Source organism: Mobula birostris, chromosome 9, assembly GCF_030028105.1.
Source record: "Mobula birostris isolate sMobBir1 chromosome 9, sMobBir1.hap1, whole genome shotgun sequence".
Classification (NCBI taxonomy): Eukaryota; Metazoa; Chordata; class Chondrichthyes; order Myliobatiformes; family Myliobatidae; genus Mobula; species Mobula birostris.
In genome coordinates, this window is record NC_092378.1 from 34,439,074 (window position 1) to 34,461,290 (window position 22,217).

Sequence of the window (22,217 nt, forward strand, 5' to 3'; positions counted from 1 at the left end):
AAAATGGAAAATTAGTGTTTTTTCTGATGTTATCCATGTGGAAATTTTCCTGTAATATTTCTCTCTATTATTCTATTAATTATATATAGTATATGGCCATGAACAATTGGAAAAGTGCCTGATTTTCGCTCATCTTGTAGGACACTCAATTCTTCATTTGGGTTTTGTATTCAAGTCACCTGCCACTTTGTTGATAATGATCATATCAGACAGTTCAAAGGTAAATAAGGCTTTCAGAAGCAGATACAAAATTTTAAAAATCATGAAAATATATTGTAAAATAATTCAGGAATGAAGGAGGGATTCAATTGTGGAGAATAAAAGTGTTAGCGATAAGAAATTAAATTATATCAATTCTTCAAAATGAGAATAAAAATTATGGAAGATGTGCTAGACAATGTGGAACAGTTGCTAAGACCATAAGACTATAAGATAGAAGAGCAGAATTAGGCCAATTAGCCCATCGAGTCTGCTCTGCCACTTCATCATAGCAGATCCATTTCCCTCTCAGCCCCAACCTCCTGCCCTCTCCCTGTACCTCTTCATGCCCTGACTAATCAAGAATCTATCAAACTCTGCCTCTGCTTGGCTTCCACAGCAGCCTGTGGCAACAAATTCCATAGATTCACCCCTCTCTGGCTTAAGAATTTCCTCCTCATTTCCATTCTAAAAGGACGTCCCTCTATTCTGAGGCTGTGTCCTCTGGTCTTTGACTCCCCCACCTGAGGAAACATCCTCTCCACATCTACTCTGTTGAGGTCTTTCAACTTTTCAGTGAGATCCCCTCTCATTCTTCTGAATTCCATTGAGTACAGGCCCAGAGCCGTCAAATGCTCCTCATATGATAAGCCTTTCAATCCCAGAATAATTTTCATAAGACTCCTTTGAACCCTCTCCAATATCAGCACATTCTTTCTTAGATTAGTGGCTAAGATAAATATCTTTGATAAGTCAAAAGAAGAAATTGATTTTGAAATGAATATGACTCAAGATAGATTGATCATCAAGTCCTGACAGAAGGACTCGAGGTTGTTAGCTAAACAAATTTTTGACCTTATCTTTTGAGGAATGTGACTTATGCAATGAGACTAAAAGGAAGATGACATCACACCTCTAATCAAGAGAGGAAGAATAATAAATTAGGTGATTGTTGACCAGGTAGTGTAATGTCAGTTAGTTAATTCCTCCAATTTGGTAGTTCAGGATAAAATAGATCAGAAGTAATCAAGGTGTGAAAGGTAAAGTAGATAAAGGCAACTTGTACTTTTTTTTAGATCATGAGGACACACAGTCCTCTTTTATTGTCATTTAGTAATGCATGCATTAAGAAATGATACAATATTCCTCCGGTGTGTTATCACAAAAACACAGGACAGACCAAGACTGAAAAACAAACAAAACCACATAATTATAACATATAATCACAACAGTGCAACAATACCATAACTTGATGAAGAACAGTCCATGGCACAGTAAAAAAGTTCAAAGTTTCCCGAAAGTCCCACATCTCACGCAGACGGGAGAAGGAAGAAAACTCTCCCTGCCATGCCCAACTACAGTCCGACTCTGAGTCGTCTGAAAACCTCGAGCCTCTGATCAGCCCTCCGACACCGAGTACCGAGCACCATCTCTATCCGAACGTTTCGACCTCAACCTTGGTCGCCAGCAGCAGGCAATGCCAGGGAATTTGGGGCTTTCCCTCTGGAAGATTCTTGATCGCACAGTAACAACAGCAGCGAACTAGGCATTTCAGGAATTTCCCCAGATGGTCCTCTGCTTCTCAAGTCTGTCTCCATCAAATCAGAATTGTCCACGGCCCCTATTTAACAGAAACAATATCATTTCACCGGAGAGCTGCGTGCGCTGTAGCGCGCTGCCATCTTCTCCTCCCGCCTATATTACTTGACAAAGTAATTGATCTGTTCGATGACAAGATTACACTAAATGATATGTATTGATACTGAGAAAGCAATAACTCAGGGTTGAGTTACAAATCGGTGACTGGCAGGTTATTTATAAATTAAAACATTAATTCAAATATGACCATATGCCGTGTAAAGTAAAATCTGAAGAGTCAAAGCGCAGTTCATCTGTAGGAAGAATTGGACAAGTCAATGTATTTTACCATAAAACTTAATCTGATATGTTTGTCATTTTGGAATCAAGGATACAGAATTCTTGCTAAGATTGTCAGAAGTTTTGGGATAGACTTTGTCTGGAGTATTGTGAGTGGTTTTGGTTTAGACACTGAGGAAGGACATTTTGGCTTGGAATCGTAACAAAACAGTAAGTTCACTGTTTTGGTTCCAGAGATAAGTTTCCAGTGAAACAATAAATAGATTTGGCATCAGCTCACTGGAGTTTAAAAGCCTGAAGGATGGTTTTATTGGAAGATGTTCTCCATAGTAATGACAGGACAGTTGCCTGGAGACTACCTCCTCAGGCTGGAGAGTTTAGAAAGAGGGAACATTGTCTTAGGACAAGGAATTGGCCGGTCACGATTGAAATGAGGATATATTTCTTTACATAGAGCATTTTCAATCTCTATTTCAGAGGAGTAGCGCTGTTAGTAGAACTGACCTCACAGCTCCTGTGACCTCCAGTGCTGAATGTTTTAGTATTTCTATGTTTCTCTAGCGACCATGATGGTTTCATCTGGATACACGCATCAAAGTTGCTGGTGAACGCAGCAGGCCAGGCAGCATCTCTAGGAAGAGGTACAGTTGACGTTTCAGGCCGGGACCCTTCGTCAGTAAGAGATTACTAATTCTTCCTTCAGTTAGTCCTGACGAAGGGTCTCGGCCTGAAACGTCGACTGTACCTCTTCCTAGAGATGCTGCCTGGCCTGCTGCGTTCACCAGCAACTTTGATGTGTCTTGCTTGAATTTCCAGCATCTGCAGAATTCCTGTTGTTCATCCGGATACATCGCTTTCTATCCCTATCTCAAAGACACGGGTCTTTGGTAAGTTAATTGGCCTCTGCAAATTATCCCTAACACTCTAGTGGGTGATAGTATTTAATAGGATACGGGTATGGGGTGGGAAAAAGGGAATGTGGTGAGAAGATTAAATTAGCGTAGGATTAGTGTCAATGGGTGCTTGAAAAAGAGCTTTGACCAGTAGCCAATCTGGACATTGGAAGTTTGGAGAGAAAGGGACTTCAATGAGGTCCACTGCCTGAGTACAAAAGGCAGCAGTGGATTGGTACAGCGAGGAAGAGCTTTGACCAGCGGCCAATCCGGACATTGGAAGTTTGGAAAGGAGGGGACTTCAATCAGGTCCACTGCCTGACGATAAAAAGGCAGCAGAGGGTCGTGGAAGCAAGAAAGAGCTTTGAACAGCGATCATTTGGAGTTTGGGATTGATTAGTGAGAGCAAATTAAAGAAAGGAAGGGGCAAGCGCAGCAGCCATCGTTGGAGCGGACATCGTCCGAGAGGTTTGCTTGAGGCTTTAGCCGTTTGAGGCTTCATGGAGAAGAGGTTTCAATCAGAGAAAACAAAGCTCTGGTTTATTCTTTTTCTTCTCTACATCTGCTCAGCTAGGATAGTAGAGATACCAGGCAGGAGAAATGAATACTCCTCTTTCAGGATGTGGGAAAGCAGGAGACCTCCAGTGTCCCTGACGACTACAACTGTGAAAAATGCATACAGCTTCTAACAAACTGTGTTAAAGGGTTGGAGCTGGAACTGGAGTGACTCTGATTTGTTTGGGAGGCTGAGGGAGTGATAGCTAGGACATATAGAGAGGTAATAACACCCAGGGAGCAGGACACAGGAAACTGGGTGACAGTCAGGAAGGGGAAAGGGGTTAAGGAGCCAGTGCAGAATACCCCTGTGATCATCCCCTGCAACAACAGGTATATCACTTTGGATACTGTTGGGAGGTGGGGGTGGGGCGGATAACCTAACTGAGGAAAGTCACAGTGGTCATGTCTCTGGCACTGAGTCTGGCTCTGTGACTCAGAAGGGAAGGAGGAAGAAGAGGCACACAGTTGTGATAGCGGATTTGTTACGGGAATGGGCCAGAGGTTCTGTGGGTGAGAGTGAGATTCCCAGATGGTACGTTGCCTCCTGGGTGCCAGGGTCCGGGATATCTTGGATCGAGTCCTCAGCATTCTTAAGGATGGTGAAGAGCCAGAAGTTGTGGTTCATGTAGGTACCAATGACATGGGTAGGATGAGTGACTAGATTCTGCAGAGGGAGTTCAGGAATTTAGGTGCTAAATTATAAAGGGCAGTACCGCCAGGATTATGATCTCAGGAATGCTACCCGTGCCTCATGCTAGTGAGGCCAGATCTAGGAAGATTATATCGTTTATTACATGGCTAAGGAGTTGGTGGAGGAGGGAGGGCATACCCTCATTGGATCATTGGTCACAGGGAAGGTGGGACCTGTACAGAAGGGACGGCTTGCAGCTGAACTGGAGGGAGACTAATATCCTAGCGGGAAGGTTTGTTAATGCTGCATGACGGAGTTTAAGCTAGAGTTAAGCCAAAGGGTGACTGTGAACGTTCAGTTGCAGAATTTTGCTTGGACTGAAATTTGTGGATTTTTGGATGCTAAACAAATCAAACAAATTTTGGAGTTCTATTCCTGCCATTTAAATAGATCCTCAGTCAAAGTTTGTAATAATTCTATCTAAATGATCAAATTGACTTGAAAAAAAAACTAGATTTAAAATTGAATACTGATCCACCCAACCAAAAGCTGAAATCCTACAGGAATGAAGGCAATAACTGCATTTATCTTTTATATGAGCAAAAATAAAACCAGAACATAAAAATAAAGATGTGCTGGGAATTAAATATGGTACCAACTGGGATTCTGGAATTTTACAGAGAGGCCCTGTAAAGATGTTTATAGATGAAAGACACAATCCCCAGTTGGCTTAAATGTGCAGTCATAAATTCATACACACATGGGCAAGTCCCATTACACATAGGTGGAGGTTAGTACAAGGACTATCAAAAAGTGTGACATCTGCTTGTCAAGTGCTGCTAATTTTCGCCTGTGTTCAGAACATACGATTAAAAAGGGTGTTCTTAATAAAACTCAGACCTCCTGCTACAACTTCTATTTAAAATATTTAATGTGCCTTACTGTTTTCTCTGTCTAAAGTATGTTCTGTCAACAGGAATAGCTTAAGTTTTGACCTTATCTTTAAAGGAGCCAAGTACTCTGGGGCATTTCCTCTCAGTGTAAGAAAGTGGAAAGTTTAGTCAATGATGCTGAAACTTAAGAACTTTTGTTCTGTAACTTGTCCTTGATGCTTACAATAACTCTGGTATAAACGACTTAGCAAGCCAATGAGTTTTGATTTAATTTTCAAGTTTACCGATTACTTTCCAATCTACTAGTGCCCAGCAATATGAATCTTCAAAAAATTGTGGCATAAGTAAATGCTAACCATGCATTATTGCTTTCTTCTTAATATCGCCTCATCTTCCATTCATCCTGAGGATGATACCTATTATCATTGCACAAGAAATAAAAAAATCTCCTCACTTTAGGAGCCTAGAAAGACCTTCTCCTGTTCAGTGTCACAAATAATCTCACATTGTGATTCTGGAAACAGGAAAGGAGTCAGTGTTGGCTGGAGCAGCAATGACTGAAAGTGTTTTCCCATTAGCTGATGTGTCACACAGGAATACAGAGATGGCTGGGTAATTTTGAAAGCTGTGGAACCTGTCAGAGCCAGGGATTGGAATTCAGCTCTAGCAGAGCTGTCCAGTCTGAGGATCCTGAGATTCAAAACTGAGGCGCTACAGCACCACCACTGTTGGAATAGTGGAATTACATTATGCTGGTTAAATTCATAAATACAAACACAGGCATTTATGACAGAAATTACGTCCTGAAGTGCAACCAGATATAATATTTCTAACTTCTGCAGATAGATTTCTAGTTGAAATTGAACACAATTAGATATAGATAGTGGTAAACCGGTAGGACAGATGTAAATCTGTTCAGGCTATTTTTTCTGGCTTGTAAATTACAAATTTCTTTTCAAGTAAATGGGCACATATTCCAGTAACCCTGAATTAGGAAATGACTTTTCTGTTGCTTTTTATTTATTAATTTCTTGTTATGCAGGTGTTGACAGGAAGGCCAGCATTTAATGTCCATCCCTAATTATCACTGGGAGGGTAGAGGTGAATATTATTCCCCACAACGATTTTGGCCGGAGAGTTCAAGGATTTAGACCAGGTGATCTCAAAGGAAAAGCAATATATTTTTAATTCAGGATGTGGGCACAAAAAATTGCTTTTGACAACACAACAGTGAAGAAGAGAAAAAGAGAGAAGAAAATTTAATATGACTGTACCTGTATAATTTTGAGCATGTATTTTTGATTGCTACTGACTGATGAAATTCTTGCAACATATCCAATGTTAATTTGGAAGATAAATTTGTAGCCTGTTCACGTTTGTCAGATTGGCTTTGACACAGAGTTGACAATGCCTGTTTATTCTACTGTCTTTTGGGACATTGCCTACAGAGATTATTGGAGTATAGAGCTCAACATCAATGTATTACTGAGCTCAGAATAATTTCGTAAATGTCAATTCATGAAATTATGGGCAGTCCATATTCTTAGGAATCAAGCAAACAGTTGAAACCATCCTGTAATGGGAACTATCTATCTTAATCAAACTGATGATAAGGATTAGAGGAGCAAATATCGAGTAATGAAGTTAGATAGCATGGAAAGAGGCACTTTGGCCCAACTCTCCATGCTGATCAAGATGCCCATCAAGCTAGTCCTAGATGCCAGCATTTGGATCAGAGCATTCCAAAATGTTCCGTACTTTGTTTAACTGAATTTTAAAGGTAGTTATTGTATCTGCTTCAAACACTTCCTATGGCAGCTCATGCAACATAGAGACCATAACCATAAGATATAGGAGCAGAATTAGGCCATTTAGCCCATCGAGTCTGCTTCGCCATTTTCCTCTCAGCCCCAAACCCCCGCCTTTCCCCTATATCCCTTCATGCCCTGACCAATCAAGAATCTATCAATCTCTGCCTTAAGTATATATAAATTTGGCCACCTATGCCTCCAAATTCCACAGATTCACCTCTGTTCTAAAATGATGCCCCTCTATTCTGAGGCTGTATTCTTTGGTTTTAGATACCCCAAACCTGCCCAAAACTGCCCAAACCTGTCCAAAACTGACACCCCAATACTGCCCAAAACTGACACCCCAAAACTGCCCAAGCCTGCCTAAAACTGACACCCCAATACTGCCCAAAATGGACACCCCAAAACTGCCCACAATATTCCAACTGAGGCCTTACCAGTGCTTTATCAAATCTCAACATTACATCCTTGCTTTTATATTCTAGTTCTCTTGAAATGAATGCTAACATCATATTTGTCTTCCTCATCATAGGCTCAACCTGCAAATTAAACTTTAAGGAATCCTGCACAAAGACTCCCAAGTGCCTTTGCCCCTCATTTTTTTGTACTTTCTCTCCATTGAGAAAATAGTGTACCCTTTTATTTCTTCTACCAAAGTGCATGACCATACACTTCCTAACAGTGTCACTGTGTTCCATTTGCTACTTTTTTGCCCAATCTCCTGATCTACCTAAGGCCTTCTGTACCCTCACTACTTCCCCAAAATTATCTGCCCCTCCATGTATCTTGGTATCATCTGCAAACTTTGCAACAAAGCTATCAATTCCATTATCCAAATTATTGACATAAAACATAAAAAGAATCAGTTCCAACATAGACCTCTGTGGAACACCAATAGTCACTAGCAGCCAGCCAGAAAAGGCTCCCTTTATTCCCACTCTTTGTCTCCTGCCAATCAGCCTCCACTTTATCCATGCTAGAATCTTTCCTGTAATACCATGGGCTCGTAGCTTGTTAAGCAGCCTCACATGTGGAACCTTGTCAAAGGCCTTCTGAAAATCGAAATACACAATGTTAACCATTTCTCCTTTGTCTATCCTGCTTGTTAATTCTTCAAAGAATTCCAACAGGCAAGATTTTCCCTTGAGGAAACCATGCTATCTATGACCTATTTTATCATATGCCACCAAGTACCCTGAGACCTCATCCTTGATAGTCGCCAACCACAAAGGTCAGACTAACTGGCCTATACTTTCCATTCTTCTGCCTAGTGATTCTTGAAATATCATTTGCAATTTTCCACTCTTCCAGAATCTATTGATTCTTGAAAGATCATTACTAATGCCTCCACAATCTCTTCAGCCACCTCTTTCAGAACATTGATGTGTACACCATCTGGTCCAGGTGACTCAACTACCCTCAGACCTTTCAGTTTCCCAGTAACTTCACACACTTCGTGACCCCTGACACCTGGAACTTCCACCATATTGCTAATGTCTTCCACAGTGAAGACTGATGCAAAATACTTATTCAGTTCATCTGCTATTTCCTTGTCCCCTATTACTACCTCTCTGGCATTATTTTCCAGCAGTCCGATATCTACTCCTGCCTCCCTTTTACACTTTATGTATCTGAAAAGATAAGTACCACCCTCTGTGTAAAATAGTTTTCTCTCAAGTGCCTTTTAAATATTTCCCCTCTCACCTTAAATCCATACCCTCTAGTTCTTGGATTTCCTGAACTAGGAACTAGACTGAGAAAAACATCACTATATTACAAAAAAGGCTGCTGTTCTAAGAATTGGGATGTACACTGTTCTTAATGAGACTTGCAAACTTTGTGCATGTCTCTCACTGACATGTGGAACTTGCTTTGGCAGTTCTTTTTCATCCTCTACAAGAGAGAGCATTTAATCTCTAATGATCTTATGTGCATCATTTGCAAACTTCCCTCACCGCTGATTGAAGGACAAACATTCAGAAGTTCAAATACTGCCTGACAAGTATTGAAAAAAAACATTTGGCATGAACACAAGGCATTAATTCAAACAGTAGGTTCTGCTGACATGGAACATTCAATTTATGGAAACTTGTAATGGAACCTTGCAAAAATGCCAACTATCAATAATCTGTCACATTACTTCAACCATACAATACACACTGTTTCAAATAGACTAATTGTATTTCAGAGGAGCATGTTCATGGTCTCTGGAATCAGAAAATGATATGCATAGAGCCTTGGATAGTCATTATGACCTTTGATCACTTGAGATCAAACTTCATCTAGCTGAAATTTGATTTAATTTTTTTGGCAGTGAGAGCATTAACCATTTTTGTTGGAAAAGCTCATATATATCCAGTGTTCTCCAAGAGAATGCTGATGCAGGGTCCTGCCCCAAAATGTTGACCTCTTTGTTTTGCCTCCGCAGATGCTGCTGAGTTCTGTTTTGCTCCAGATTCCAGCACCCGCCATCTTTTTTCCTGTGTTTTTGCTTATTAATATATTTAGCATTCTTCCCCCTTTATTTCTGCAAAGAGCACAGTTTAACAATGCAAGCGAGGCTGAGTGGATGGATCAGACAAGGTGTGATTAACCTCACCATTCTTCATAATGCAGGAAGGTGGGACTGCTCCCTTGCATTCATCTATCCGATCTTAAAAGCAGCCTCTCAAGAGTGGCTTTCTTTTTCTAATGCCTCAGGAGTGTCCCAAAGATTTATTCATTGCTCCACCTTATGCACACTGAACCATGGGAACAACTTTTGTGGTTACATTGTCAACTTGTATACTGGCAACACCCAGTTACACCTTTTGCCACCTCCCATTCTTCCATTCTTCCTCGAACAATCAGACCTGGACTTGTTCTAATTTTATCTGCCTATCCTGGGAGCGGAGGCCTGCCTGTGTGTTGTGGGGGGGGGGGGGGGTGGGGGAGGAGAAGGTTTGTCTTGTTTCGTTGTTGCTGCTGCTACTACTTGTGCTGTTCTGCTGAACACTGTGGGCATGCTATGCTGATGCTAGACTGTGTGACAACACTGGCAGCCTGCCCCCAGCACATCCTTGGGTGTTTCGGTTGTTCACACAAATTATGCATTTCACTGTATGTTTTGATGTACATGTGTTAAATAAATCTGAATCTAATGATAGAACAAATGCCAAAAGTTTAGGTTATTAAATATAACTGTCCTGACGAAGAGTCTCGGCCTGAAACGTCAACTGTACCTCTTCCTAGAGATGCTGCCTGGCCTGCTGCATTCACCAGCAACTTTGATGTGTGTTGTTTATTAAATATAATTTGTTTTTGAGCACAGAGCATGACCCCCCCCCCCTTTAGTCCCTGTTTTGGGATGCATGAGTGGTCTGCTAGCCACGCCTTCTGCAAGTCTGAACTGACACTGTCCCTAATCTTCAACACACAAATGACCCACTTCTTCAGCCAGGCCAACACTTGACTCCGCTCATATCTCAGCTTATTTTCTGCCAAAGTCATCATGATTGTTGCCTCAGCTTTGATTAGAATCATGGTGAAATTGTACAGAAAACGGCCCATTGATCGTCTGAGTCCATGCCAACCATAAGCTGAAATATAATTCTGCCCAGTCTCCTATCACTCCCTCGAGGATCAATCACAGGCCTACCTTGAGGGACAACTTACAATGGCTAATTAACCTACCAACCCCACAGCTTTGGAATGTGGAGGGAAATTGGAAAACTCAAAGGAAAGCTATTAGCTCAAAAGGAGAACATGCAAACTCACATAGACAGATATTGGGATAAAGCATACAATGCTGGAGCTGCAAGATGGCAACTGTACTAAATGCAAACAAGAGAAAATCTGCAGATGCTGGAGATCCAAGCAACACACACAAAATGCTGGAGGGTCTCGGCCCGAAATGTCGACTGTACTCTTTTCCGTAGATGCTGCCTGGCCTGCTGAGTTCTTCCAGCATTTTGTGTGTGTTAACCGTATTGACTGTTCCACTGGGCCATCCTGTGTTACTTTGATATTATTCAATTGCTCTTTCATCCAAAGCCTTGTTGCTGTAATCAAACCACAGGCATTTAGGCTTTTCTGTCACTCTTCTCTCTTTGGGAGCCTTTGCTGGCTTCCAGTTAATCATATGAAAATAACTCATCATTGCATTCAAGTTACTTTATATTCAAAATCCTTCCCTTTCTGTAAAAACTTCCTCTCCTCTTTTTAGGGCCTTCTTTGTAAACCTCACCAATCCCATCACCTTCTACCCTGCAACTTCTTATAACAGCTTCTGCTCTACCATTATAAGACTATTAAGTGATTCTCTAGTACAGTAAGATGGACTCTTGACCTCATAATCTACCTCATTATGTTCTTGTACCTTGCTGTTTGCCTGCACTGCACTTTCCCTCCAACTGTAACACTTTATTCTGCATCGTTATTGTTATAATTTGTTCTACCTCAGTCTACTAAGGAATGTTTTGATCTGCATGAACAGTATGCAGGATGAACTTATCACTGTATCTTGGTAAATGTGGCAATAAATAGCCAATTCCAAAACCAAAATCCAATTCCAGCTATGTTCATAGCATCCAACTTAGATCCATGAAGATACTGTTGGATTTCCAATTAAACAATTGTCTGTCAATATCGTTAAGCTGCTAGAAGTCCTCAAACACACTGTAGGTGAGGTCAAAATCTGTAAGTAGTTGCTGCCTTCTCCCTCTTCTGTCAAGTGATTGTGCCAGATGCCGGGTGTTTCACTCACCTGATTTCTACCATCTGCTCTTGAACCCTAGATGTCATGACATGTCTTGGGTCAGTGAGAAGGAAATGGAAGCTCTAGCTGAAATCTTTTCCTCTCTATCCCTTAATGCTGAAGCCAGTTTTGTGAGTTGAGCTGACTCAGCTAAAATTGTTAAACCTAGCATTTTCTGGCACATACACACAGTATCTCAAAGTTGAATAAAAGTTTATAACATCACTTACTGCTGTGATGTACTGTAGAAGAAAATCATCATGTCACTTATAGGATTCTTGTGTTGTAATATACTGTAAATTGTACTTGTGTGATATTGTATTTGTGTTGCAATATACAGTAAATCCTATGTAGAACTTACAGTACAGAAACAGAACCCTTGCTCTACATACACAAAAATTGCTGATGAACGCAGTGATGTTAGTCCTGACGAAGGGTCTCAGCCCGAAACATCGACTGTACCTCTTCCTAGAGATGCTGCCTGGCCTGCTGCGTTCACCAACAACTTTGATGTGTGTTGCTTGAAATCCCAGCATTTGCAGATTTCCTCGTGTTTGCCCATAGCTTCTTCCACCTAACTTCACCCATCAGCATATTCTTCTATGTTTTTATCTTTCATGTAGCTATTTGTTTATTTTTAATGCCATTTTTTTGTTCTTTTCGATGCGTTTGAAAGTTCCACATTGTATCCACTCTCTGGATAACATTTCTCCTAAGTTTGCTTTTGGATTTATTTTCAAGGTGCCCAAGTTCTGGATTTTCTCACATACTTCATAATTTTGAAGACTTCCATTAGGTTTGCATTAGGATTCTCTTTGCAAAGGATTGCATTTGAAAACATGATCTTAAATCTTTATCGGGCAGGAAAAATCATTGCGGAAACTATCCAACCAGCAAACTGCCTTTTCCAAAAGCTCCTTTCTGGAAAGTGCTATAGTGCCACTAAAACAAAAAAACTTCATGCCATCGTAAAAGTTTCCTCCCCAGGCAGTTAATCTGATCAACCATTCCAGATAGCACCCCCCACCCTCCTCCATCTATTACCCCAGTCTCTGCACTGCACTGTAAACACCTCAAGCCACCTTTTATAATGCTATTTACATTGTAAAGAATGCTGGTATGTAAGTATTCTGCACATTTTATTCCATATCTGTACTTCAAATTTTCTTTCATATAATTTTTTATTTTTAGAATTGTTGAATGTTTTTGTTGTTTTTGCATGAAGCGCTGACACACCACAGCAAATTCCTAATACATGCAAATGTATATGGCAGGTAAAGTTAATCCCGAAATTTCCCCTATTCTAAAAGTTATTCAAGGACTGAAGTGAACAGAATGTATATGTCATTGTGCATGATGATTAGAAGGTATAAATGGTCTGTATGCTAAAGACCCAAGTGGAAAAGAAGTCAGTAGATGAGTACTGAATGTACCTTATCTGTAAATTAATTAATTATGAGCACAGGAAGATGAAAGAGTAAGTGAAAATTGATAGCCTCCTCTGAGCTAGCCCAGGGCGAGAGGCTGTTTTGTTCAGAGAAACAGAAGGAATGCAGAAAGAATCAACTGACTGTATCAAGGCTATTACTTTCAATCATTACTTAGAGGGTGACTTGTAAATATTACCTTTCATAGAACAAAGATTTTCCCTCCCTCGCAACCGTTAGGTTGTTCATTGTCTTGACATCCAGTGAAGTGGTCTGTCATTGGACTTTACTGATATAAATGTTGTTTAAAATCTCACAGACTGCTTATTTTGAAGGGTGAGAGCTCAGAACTGCAGCAGGCCTGAACAAATGTGGCAGGGTGGAGGTTAAATTATAGAAGTGTTTGGGAAAGCAAAGAGAGGAATGATGAAAAATAAAAACTGGTGAAGTTCCTTAATGAAGTTATCAAGATCAATGGACAATTAGGAACTAAACGTGAAGGGCAACAGTGAAATTCTTAATGAATACTTTGATGCTGTGTTCACAAGAGGTGATGGGAATCAAAACCCAGTTCGCTGACGTACTTCATGAAATTTGTTGTTTTGCGGCAGCTGTACAGAGCAATACATAAAATATACTATACATTACAAGAAGAAATTTAAAAAAAATTAAATTAAGTAGTGCAAAAAGAGAGCAAAAATAGTGACGTAGTGTTTGTGGGTTCATTGTCTGTTTAGAAATCTGATGACAGAGGGGAAGAAGCTGTTCTTAAAGTGTTGAGTGCTTGTCTTTGGGCTTCTGTCTAATGGTAGTAATAAGAAGAGGGCATGTCCTGGCCGGTCGGGGTCATTAATGATGGATTCTGCCTTTCTGAAGCATCCTGCCTTGAAGATATCCTGGATACTATGGAGGCTAGTGGCCATGATGGAGCTGACTAAGTTTACAACTCTCCATAGTTTATTTCTGTCCAATTCAGCAGCAACACCAGCCCCCCACCCCATCAGAAGGTGATGCAGCCAGTTAGAATGCTCTCCACGGTCATTATAAATTGTCCCGTGATCTGCTGGGGTTAAATCAGGGGTTGCTGGGCGACACAGCTTGAAAGGCCTGTTCCACACTGTATCTCAATTAAAAAATAGATTTTCATTAGAAAAGCCATGAGGTAATGCGTTTACAGAATGAAAGGGAATGCACAATAAATAGGATACTGTGAGAAATGGAAGAACTGAAGAGTCTTGTAGAGCATGTTCACGGATCTTTAAAGGGAAGTGTTTCAGCTGGAACTGTATACAACACTAGATAGTGCAGAACCTATTTACTGCGCATGGATCTGGCCACTGCATAATGGAAGATCTGACAGGTTTGGAGATATACAGAGAAGATTACAGATGTTGCAAGAGCTGGAATAGCTTGGTCATGAGGAAATGTTGGCTACACTAGGGTTGCTTCCTTGGAATAGAAGAGGCTGGGAGGGGAGGGAAACTTACCCTGAGGTGCATCAAATTATGAAGGGGCCTGAAGTAAATAGAATGTTTTCTCAGCAGCTGGGGGGCCATCGGAAAATAGTAATTTAAGAAAGTAATTGGTATTGGGATAAGAAAGTTGATGAAGAAAAGTATTTCATTCTGAGGAGGGTAGAGGTGGTCTACAACTCACTTCTCAAAAGGGTGGTAGAAGTCAACGCTCTCATCACACTTGAAAAGTGCTGGACATGTTCTCTGAGATCCATAAGCTGTGGTACTGGAAGGTGTTGCCTGGCTGGAAGACTCCCGTATGTCTGCCAAAGACCTGATGGGCCTCCTGAGTTCCTATTGTTTCCATAAAATGATGCTGTACACTTGACACACAGTGCGACAATTTACAGACAGTGGCAGGTCAAAGGAAGTGGAGCTGAGAGACATCAGTGTGAACTTCGAGCCTACTGTTTGCACACCTATTGCCAGAGACCATCATGGGGATGAGAAAAGGGAAGGGTACAAGAAATGATCCTTACCAGACACTGGTGATAAAGGTGTTGCAGCTTATAAGTAATAGAGGTGGAATTATCGACAGAATGCGGTTTATTTAAGGCAGTACTTCTCAACTAAGAGCAATGTATCAAAAGCCACACCAGTTGACTCAGTTCTGAAGAATACACTCATTCGGTTACTTTGGAAAGAACCAGAAGGGTTAACAACTTAACCGGAGAAACTTACTGAATGATGAATATGGAGCACCCTGCCAGGAATGGTGGTCAACACTGATGTGACAGGGACTTTTGAAAGACTCATAGATAGGCACACAGATATATGAAACATAGAAAGTTATGGGTTGTGTAGAAAGGAAAGGGTAGATTAATCACAGAGTAAGTTTACAAAGGTCAGCACAGCATCTTGGGCTGTTATGAAGTGCTGTTTCATGTTCTATGAATTTAGGGGCTACAGCACTTTCAAGGGTGCTGGGGCAAAAGGAAGGTTGGAAATAAAGCAGTAGTTTTACAGGTTAGATTGGGGTTGGATCACGTGAACTTAGAGAAGGTGTGAGGAGAAATACAGGAAGATTCAGTTTTGAGAATAGGAAGCAACCAGAGTAACTAATCTCCTGAGTTGAACCAGGCTGACCAGGTGATGGTTCTGGAGGCAGGAGAGGGAACAGGACAGGACCTCCACCATTAGAGGGAAAGATCTTTTACAATTATCAGGACTAAGGGGTCATAGATACTTAGGATGCAGTGAGGGATTGACAATTAAATGGGCAAAACTGGGGCAATATCAGAAACCAAGAAATTGAGTCAGTAGACACAAAGTGCTACAACTTAAATAACAGGACAATGTAAAAGTGACCTGCCATTGTGACACCACTTCCTTAAAGGCCCAGATGTTCTGCAGACAGTTTTACTGTGGAGATCAGTTGGAAAGTATTCAACTGACATGCAACCTCTCTCTAATCTTAGTGGCTTCATTCAGCAATAAAATCGAAGTAGACAGGAACAGCAGCTTTCAGCTGCAGCCTGGAATCAATCTGGTGAAATTTCACTGTGCTGCCTCCAAGGACCAGATATTTTCCTCCTTAGGTGTGGAGTTCAAGATTTACCACCGCTGCAGCAAGGCTGTTGTTCCTGTACTCCAATTTCTTGTGATAACGTTCAATATACCATTTGAATTTCTAACTGCTTGCTCTACCGGCATGTTTACCTTCTGTAGTTTGTAAATCATGACAGCCAAATTTCTCTTTAAGCTAAGATTTACTTGTTTCTTACCATTGAAAAGTATTCTATTATTCTGTTCGCTTTATCTCACGTTTTCCCACGTGATACTACACTTGTGATCTCATTGTGCACATGCTTAAACTATACATATCCCTTCGCCAACAGCTTGCATCCTCCTCCATGGGAGCTTAACCTCCCACGTGAAGAAATGTGAGAGCGAGCTCAAAGCTTTCAGCTCCGAATGTGGTGTTGTGATTGTGTAACCATCCTGTGTGTCAAATCCAAACAGGTATGGATAAACTTTAATCATTGTTATCAGGAAGTACAAAGTCTCAATGATTTGTGCCTTCACAAGGATTAAGACTATGAGCACCACCCACAAGAAGGCGTTTGTAGTTACAATGCTGGCAGACATCAAAACAATAATGATAAGTTACTATCTCACTGAGTGAGCCAAACAGGCAAATTGCTTGAAGTTAATTACTCCATTACAAGAAATCTGTCGAATACCTAATACTTTAACCACCTGAAGATATCTCATTAAAAAGTTTGGAAGACTACCTGGAAGCATCATCTTAGTGTACTGGAGCGCCACTTTCATGCTGTGTGCCAGAAAATGACATGAGTCATGCCCATTATTCTCCTTTGGCTGGGCGGTTTAGAAAAAGAAACAATGCACACAATAACTTATTCTTAGTCAGAAAGGAGGGAATGGAGGAAAGTGAAAGAAGTCACTCTTTGCACCAGGTGCACCTTCTGCACGTCAAGAAGTCCAGATAATGACTGTGTCATGAGGTGGAACCAATCCAAGAAACTAATGCGTCAACTTCTGAATCATAAGATTTGTTTCTGTGATATGCTTCACCATCTTACTGTACATATGACTTAACATGTGTAACGTTAGATTACATATATAAAGGTATATACATGAAGGCAAGTTGTTGCATTCTTTATCTGAACAGATACGTTGAGCTTTAGTGCAGTACTGAATAAAGGTTGCATTATCGAAGATTACACTTCATCTTCAGCCAGTAAAATTATTGCTAATTCTCCATGATGGGACTGCAACTTCCAACCTGCTGACTATGATGCAAACAATCTTCACATTGAGCCATAAGTATCACAAAGGCAGACGGCATATTTTCCACATAACTCCCTCATCAGACCTCTAAAATTAGACTGGGGCGTCAAATGAGTGGGTCAGAAACTATGACTCAATTAATTTTGAATGCTGAGTTCCATGTCTCCAAGCTGCTCATTGAGCTCCAAGTCCACTCATATCTAGTGATCTCAGCTGTATTTAAATTGGACAATGTTCTGTAGGACTTTGTCACAATACAGATCCAGTGACATATTGCTGGAATACAAGTTTGTCCAGCCAGAAATAGGCAGAACAGTGGAGCAATGGAGGAAGTAATCAGTGGCTCCCAAGAACATCAAGTCTAGATTTTGCACATAATGTAGAGAGGGGCAAGGAAAGATTTGTACTAAAGCTGAGTCAAATATATTCTGCTTTTCATGATATACTCCAACCTTCTAACTTCACTATACATTTTCTATTGTATCACTGTACATACATTTAATTTTCTAAGCATCTCATCACCCCCTAAAATGGCCAGATGATGGGAGCTGAGTTTCTATCTGTAAACTCTGTGATATAAAAAAATGCCTCCCATGGCATTGCTAAACTCTCTCCTGTGCACTCTCCTACACATTTCCCACCAGAGCATGTTATAAAGCCACCAATGGTCTTCCCATTCCAGCGTGGCTGGATTGTAAACCTCCAAGGTGAAAAATAATCCTGAGTGCACACAGGTAATCCCTGACAAACATTTGCCAATTGGAAGTCTGCCTCAGATAGGACAGTGACAAATTTAAAGATCCACTGAACTTCTACTCAATTAAGTTAAATTTGGAAACAGGTTAGGAACATCAATAAAGCTCCTAAGTATGCTAATTATACCAGACAAACCCACCCAGTAATTAAGGACTGATAGCAGGGCAACAGTTTCTCCTGGCACCCAAATATGCCTTCATTATATATGAAAGGGGTCCCTTTGGAGTCAGGTTGTTATAAGATGTATGATAAACAGAAGTCTGTTTTCTAAATAGATTCTTGATCCTCTGAAATATATTTTTTAAATATAGCAATATTATTCACAGAGGAGGGAGTTCTGCTGAATTGTGCATTATTCTTCGGAAGCAGCTCAAAATTCAAAGTAAATTTCTTATCAAAATTCATATATGTACCATATACTGTCACTTTCTTACAGGCATTTTGAGGAGAGAAACAAATACAACAGACTTTTATGAAAAGCTATACATAAACAGACAAAGACAGACAAACACCAATGTGCAGAAGGCAGACTGAGTAAATAAAAGTAACACTGAGAACATGAGATGTGGAGAGTCCGCAGATTGTAGAATCAAACCAGTGTGATGGTGAATGACGTTATCCAGACTGGCTCAGGAGCCTGATGGTTGTAGGGTGAGAATTGTTTCTGAACCTGGTGGTGTGCGCCCGAATGCTTCCACCCGAAGGTAGTAGTGAGAAGAGAGCATAGCCTGGATGGTGGGAGTCTTCGATGGTGGATGTTGCTTTCTTGTGACAGCACGCCATGTAAATGTGCCCAGTGGTGGGGAGGGCTTCACCTGTGATGAACTGGGGTACATCCACCACTTCCTGTAGCCTTTGCTGTTCCGAGGCATTGGTATATCCATACCAGGCCATGATTCAATCAGTTAAGATACTCTCCACTGTGCACCTATAGAAGTTTGTCAATGATTTTGGTGACATGCTGAATCTACACAAACTTCGAAGGAAGTAGAAGCGCTGTTGTGCCTTCTTTGTGATGACACTTAAGTGTTCATCCCAGAGCAGATCCTCGGATACAGTATATTGATGCCAAGGAATTTAAAATTGTTGTTCCTGATTCCTGTACTGAAATGGCTAATTTTACTCTTGTTTTTTTTTTGTTTTTTTTTTTTTGCAGTATTACATTGTAAATCTTTCTTTCAATCAAAATTTATGCTAAGTCAGTAAAGTAGATGAGGAAGCCAGTGAAGTGAGCACATTGAACTTGGGGCAGATCAGGAGACTGGTGTTCTACAAGCCAACTCTTCAGCAAGAGTGTTGGTACCTTAAGGATAAGGGACTGAACAGCTTTGAACAGTTTGCATAATAATCCTGACCCTGCCTTTTCCCTTTTTCCACTCCTCTCCTCACTTTCTCTGCTTCTCTCCTGAGCACCTTGACTGAAGATAGATTTCCTCAAGGATCACTGAATTACTGATACACAGCCCTTTGACTTTAGGTCACAGGTTAGCCTAAACAATACTGTCATGAATTTACTCAAAAACCTTCATGGGAGATTGACAGAAAAAATCAGATGGAGGATAAATAGGGTTTCTGCTGATCTTGTGCAGATGTTACTATAACTAGTTGGGAGAATTCTCAGAAAGTTCTGGCAGGTGGAGCAGTAGAAAATAGTAATATCCCAGATGAAAAGGATTTTGGATCTTCTGATGTATAGGGGTCCAGAAGGTGTACAGGAGTTATGAGAAAAATAATCAGATTCATCTTTGCATTCTCTCCACCACTCTTCCAGAGATCAGTCAACTAATTCTTTGTGAGCTGTCAAAAGGAATGAAGAAGCTTTAATGAATCATGTGGAGCTTCCAAGATAGTTTACGGTGCAATGCTGACACAACTCTGTGTGGGTAATCGTCTGAAGGAACTTGTGTTGTATTGCTGGTCTTGTGATTGCATAAAACACTGATGCTATTTATTCAATACACTTATATGGTAATTTATTGATTTATTTATTATTTTTCTTCTATATTATATAATGCATTGAACTGCTGCTGCTGCTAAGTTAACAAATTTCACTACACATGCCGGTGATAATAAACCTGATTCTGATTCTGATTCTAATTAGTGTGCACTTATGTAATTAAAACAAAATCTCTGCCCCTTCAATATTGAGAGATATTCAAAGGCACTCAGCACCCCCCCCCCCCAACACACACAAGCAAGACACATAACGTGTTTTACATGTTGCAGCAGTCCAATCTGAGGGCAAATCTTAAACCTGCACAATGTCAAGTGGAACATGTTACTGTTTTAAAGTCTTGTGCTTAACATAGGTGTTATTATGACTACTGGATGTCACAAAGGTATCTGACCATGTAACATGTCTTCACAATAATTTCAAACATAGATTTATAAAACTCCTCTTGGTATTACACTCTAGGGATATTCTGAATGGGAAAGAGCAAGATGTGGGTGGCGATATCTATTCATGATGTCATGGCAAATGATACATGATGTCTGAGTCTGCCTTTAAACTCTATTAAATTCAATCAATTGGCTTTAAAAGATTATATTAAAAATTCCTTTCAACTCTTCCCTGATTATCAACTCTTATTTCTTACTGCCATGCTTTTTGATATATCTCATGTCACACTCATACAATTTGTAAACTTTATTTGATTATATATTCCTGTGCTGAGGTTTCATTGAGGAATCTACCTCTGGAAACTTTTAATTACAACCTCCCAACATTCAGACAAAAAGTATCAATGAAAATTTTCCACATGATCTCTGGGTCACAATTCTAAAGTTTACCGCTTTGTGTACAATGCCATGTGGATACATGAGAAATGCTGGCTCATGACCTGCTACGAGTGGGAAGTCGACTGCACTTGCTGCAGACGTTCTGAAAAAGTATGCACTTTTGCAGATTCCCTGATGATTTTTTCAGAATAGAATCAGAATCAGATTTATCATCACTAACATATGACATGGATTTGTTGTTTTGTGACAGCAGTACAGTCCAAAGACACAACAATCAATAAATTACTAAGATAGATCAATAGTGCGAGGAAAAGAATGAATCAGGAGATAGAGTTCATGGGTTCACAAACCATTCAGAAATCTAGTTGCAGAGGGGAAGAAGCTGTTCCTAAATTGTTGAGTCTGGATCTTGAGGCTTGTGTGCCCTGATGGAAGTAATGAGAACAGGGCAAAACCTGGAAAGTGAGGGCGCTTAATGATGGTGATATCTCCTTGAAGCAGCCAAGGTGTCCTTAATGGTTGGGAGGGTTGTGTCTCTGATGGAACTGGCTGAGTCTACGAGCATCTGCAGTCTCTTGCATTCCTGTACATTGGAGCCTCCATACCAAGCTGTGATGCACCCGGTCAAAATGTTCTCCGTCATGTATCCGTGGACATTTTCAAGAGTCTTTGGTGACAACTCTGCTCAAACTCTGAATGAAGTAGAGCATGCCTTCTTCATGATTTCATTCATATGTTGGGCCCAGGACAGATCCTCTGCGATGTTGACAGCCAGGAACTTGAAACTGCTCTCCAATATGTATCCGAGATAGATAGATGCTGTATGGAGACGAGACCTTGTGCAATACAATGTCATCCCAAGGATGGAGTAGAACAGCAGTAATTTCATGACATCTGGCAAATCCATGGCCATGGCTTTGCCAACAATCAAAGTTTGAATGCTTTCAAATGCTCCGGACATTCAGAGACAGTCAAATAATTAAATACCAAGTAACTTAAAACATTTAAAAGTCATTGAAAATTCAAAAAAATATTAAAGGAGGTTTCTTCAAACGCAAGTGGGAGGAGGATGGCACTTTGTGCCTCTGTGTTGGCAAGCACAACGCAATGATAGTGAAGAACTGAAAGAGGCAGTGAAACGGCGAAATGAGGCATTCCCCCTGAATCTGGATCAGGGTCGCCTTACAGAAAAACAACCTTATTTGTATTCAAATGGATTACTACCATCTGTTTTCAATGTCCTCTTTTCACCACATACTCACTAATATACTTTTTCTGCTGAATTGTTTTTAAATTCATCTCACACTGAATGTTAATACTGTTCACTGGTTCTAATTATCTGAACCAGGGAAAATAATGTGTTATTACCCGTCTTCTATTATCTTCGCTTTTTGTATCATCACATCCTTCACTTTTCCACTAAGTACAAG

General features: G+C 40.5%; 1 protein-coding gene and 1 long non-coding RNA gene across 5 annotated transcripts in view; one reads left to right on the plus strand and one right to left on the minus strand.

The window, feature by feature from the left end:
* LOC140202658 (ninjurin-2-like) overlaps positions 1 to 22,217 on the plus strand; it is a 288,428-nt gene that overhangs the window by 172,602 nt on the left and 93,609 nt on the right. The gene's annotated exons all lie outside the window — the stretch shown is intronic.
* LOC140202659 (uncharacterized) overlaps positions 1,382 to 22,217 on the minus strand; it is a 58,352-nt gene continuing 37,516 nt past the window's right edge. The window contains exon 4 of the long non-coding RNA XR_011887142.1: positions 1,382 to 1,819. This is a non-coding gene — a long non-coding RNA (uncharacterized lncRNA). The remainder of the gene's footprint in view (positions 1,820 to 22,217) is intronic.